This window comes from Monodon monoceros, unplaced genomic scaffold (genome assembly GCF_005190385.1).
Source record: "Monodon monoceros isolate NGI ecotype Baffin Bay Population unplaced genomic scaffold, NGI_Narwhal_1 Super_Scaffold_16, whole genome shotgun sequence".
NCBI classification, from domain to species: domain Eukaryota; kingdom Metazoa; phylum Chordata; class Mammalia; order Artiodactyla; family Monodontidae; genus Monodon; species Monodon monoceros.
The window spans coordinates 29,877,861-29,881,688 of record NW_021703772.1 but is presented as its reverse complement, the minus strand read 5'-3'; positions in this window follow the sequence as shown (position 1 = coordinate 29,881,688).

Genomic DNA, 3,828 nt, shown 5'->3' with positions numbered 1-3,828 from the left:
CGTTGACTCCTGATTCCTTTTTACATCTTTATTTATTTATTTTTTGGCTGCACCTCATGGCTTCTGGGATCTTAGCTCCCCTATCAGGGACTGAACCCAGGCCCTAGGCAGCAAGAGTGTGGAGCCCTAACCGCTGGACTGCCAGGGAATTCCCCTTCCTATGTCTTTAAAGCCAGCAACATAGTGTCTTTCAACCTCCTCTGACTCTTGTCCTGCCTTGCTCTTATTAGGATCTTTCTGCTTACATTGTGCCCACCCAGATAATCCAGAATAATCTCCCTATCTCAAGACCCTTAATTCACTCGCATCTACAAAATCCCTTCTGCATGTAAGGTAACATTCACAGCTTAGGGGATTAGAACATGGACATATTTGGGGGCCATTATTCTGCCAACCACATAAATATATTTGGACTAATGGGACTATCAGTCCACATAAATCAGGCAAAACGAAAATATCCCTTTAATAACATGTCCCTTTTTACTTTTTCTTCTTAGCCCAGTAGGTCCCTTTTTTAAAAATTGCAATATATTTGCACATTTGTCTAAATCCTTTGTAAAAGTAATGTCATTAATCCTCCATTGGTAGGACATTGGTTTTGATTTGTCCTCCAGAAGCAGCGAAGAACTCCTGTTCATCTGTCTCTCCTCCTCCTTCACTGTCACCAACAGCACAGATTTTACAGGATCACACCCAGTTGTAAAAGTAATTATTATAGTTTACCATGATACATTACTCTGCTGTCCAAAGAGCTCGGCTTCTATAACCTGTGTGTACATTATTGGTTGGAAATTACATTGCCAGAGATAAATGAAAAAAATTAAATGTTCTGGGCTTCCCTGGTGGTGCAGTGGTTGAGAGTCTGCCTGCCGATGCAGCGGACGCGGGTTCGTGCCCCGGTCCGGGAAGATCCCACGTGCCGCGGAGCGGCTGGGCCCGTGAGCCATGGCCGCTGAGCCTGCGCGTCCGGAGCCTGTGCTCCGCAATGGGAGAGGCCACAGCAGTGAGAGGCCGGCGTACTTAAAAAAAAAAAAAAAATTTTCTCTTCATACTCCTGCCTATAACTGTGCATTTACTTTTTATTCATTTCTGACTGTGCAAGACACTAGATAGATATTAGTGATGACCAGTAAGATGTAATAAATCATGGTTCAAAATATGGGGATATTGCTTTTAGAAGCTTAACCTCAGGGAATAATTCAAATATCTAATTCTTATATACTTATTTTCTGCCTGGGAGTTCGTTTCTAAAACCAAGGTTTTCCCATTCTTACTACTTTCAACAAACTAGAAATACAATTTTTGATGTCAAGTATTATGTGTGAAAAGCCATTTAGGGGCTTCCCTGGTGGCACAGTGGTTAAGAATTCGCCTGCCAACGCAAGGGACACGAGTTCGAGCCCTGGCCCGGGAAGATCCCACATGCTGCGGAGCAACTAAACCCATGCACCACAACTACTGAGCCCATGCGCCACAACTACTGAAGCCCACGTGCCTAGAGCCCGTGCTCCACAACAAGAGAAGCCACCGCAGTGAGAAGCCCATGCACCGCAACAAAGAGTAGTCCCCGCTCGCCGCAACTAGAGAAAGCCCGCGCAGCAACAAAGACCCAACATAGCCCAAAATAAAAACAAACAAATTAATTAATTAATTTTTTAAAAAACCAACAAAAAAAAGGAAAGCCATTTAATGCTTTCTATTCTAGTACTAAACTATAGATTGGTTGCATACTAAATCACAGGCTTCTAGGTATACTTTTTCATTCTTTCTTTTTAAAGGATGAAATATCAACAACTTATTAAGCACTTATTCCTGCCCAGTGCTTTACACATAATATGTTATTTAGTCAACTCTATGAGGCAGGTGTTACTATCATCATCACCCCCATATCTATAGGTAACAGTAATAAAGATGACATGGCTGCTAAGCAGTGGAACCAGGACTTAAATCTAGGGAACCGATTCCAGAGCTTTCTCCTCTAACACACAGATCAGTGTGTACAGGATCACATAGTGTTGCCACCCAGTTAAAAAAAGAAAACTTTGGATATGATGATTGTTCCAAATCCTGCTCGTAACTGGATCATTTTCCCCAACTTTGGCATATAGCTGAAAAACTATAATCTCAATAGACTGTGATACATACAAACAGAAACTTTAGAAACAGCCTAAATGCTGCACAGACTTAGTAAATCTAAGTCCTATTGAATGCACATACAATAACTAGAGCCCAGGACATTTCAGACTCAAGTTCATCATTACTGCTGTTGAAATCATCTCTTTAATTTGATGGCATTACTCAGGGAGAATGTAGCTCCCAGCACAGTTATTCAGAATAAGGTAGAACTATACACTAGTATCTTTTGCCATTGGCCGTTACTTTCCCATATTTAAGTTGGACTGCTATCAGTTTAGGTATTTGCTATGATTTGAATGTTTGTGTCTCTTTAAAATTCATATGTTGAAATCCTAAATGCCTAAGGTGATGATATTAGGAGGTGGCGCCTTTTGGAGGTGCTTAAGTCATGAGGATGGAACTTTCATGAATGGGATTAGTCCCTTCCATGTTGAGGACACAGTGAGAGAGAGAGATGGTAGTCTGCTACCATCTGTTGCAGACCCTGGAAGAGGGTTTTCACCAGAACTTGACCCCAGCCTCCGGAACTGTGAGAAATAAATTTCTGTTGTTTATAAGCTACCTAGTCTGTTGTATTTTGTTATAGCAGCCCAAACAGATTAAAACAGTATTATTTCTCCAGTTCTTGGAAAAATCCTGGATGGAAGCTTAAATTTTTGCTGCCTCATGATAGATTTTTTTTTTTTTTTTTTTTTGGCACACGGGCTTAGTTGCTTTGGGGCATGTGGGATCGTCGCGGACCAGGGCTCAAACCCGTGTCCCCTGCATTGGCAGGCGGACTCTTAACCACTGTGCTACCAGGGAAGCCCTTGTGATAGATTCTTAACAATATATTCTGTTCACATCTAGTCAGAAAGAATGCTTTTCATGTTTACTTTATACATTTGAGTACTTACATATTTCATTCAGAGAAACATGTAAATTTTTCCATTCCAGAGCACCTGAATCAAAAATATTTTCATGTTGAAGTTTGTAGATATTTCCCAACCTAGTTATTTTTTTTTAATTAATTAATTTATTTATTTTTGGCTGTGTTGGGTCTTTGTTTCTGGGCGAGGGCTTTCTCTAGTTGCGGCAAGCAGGGGCCACTCTTCATTGCGGTGCGCGGGCCTCTCTTGTTGCGGGGCACAGGCTCCAGACGCACAGGCTCAGTAGTTGTGGCTCACGGGCCTAGTTGCCCCGCGGCATGTGGGATCTTCCCAGACCAGGGCTCGAACCCTGGTTATTATTATTATTTTTTTATTAGTTATTGTCTATCAATAACTTTAAAGAAATAGAAGATAGTGTCCTAAAAGACCAATAAAAATTACACAGCATGAAGAAAGGGCTACTAGTCAATAAATGGATTATTTTTCTACATTTCTGTATTTTCCAAATTTATAGAGAGGCAGTTACTGAACATTTGACAAACTAGCTAATTTCAGACTTTTTGCTCTGGATCTTTTGATTTATTAGTTTGCCTGAGATCAAATTTCAACACCCTTAAACTATATTATGAACAGGGTTCTCCTAAAGAAGATACAGATATTTATTATTTAGGGGTAAGACAAAGTTTTGTTTTTTTAAGAGAGGACCTTAGCTTTAGCTTTGGAAAATTTATGCATGGCCTTGAAAACTTTATTAATTTATTCATAAAATATTTACAGTGAGCCTACTTAAGGAAACTGTACTAGGACTTATACAGATGGTCAC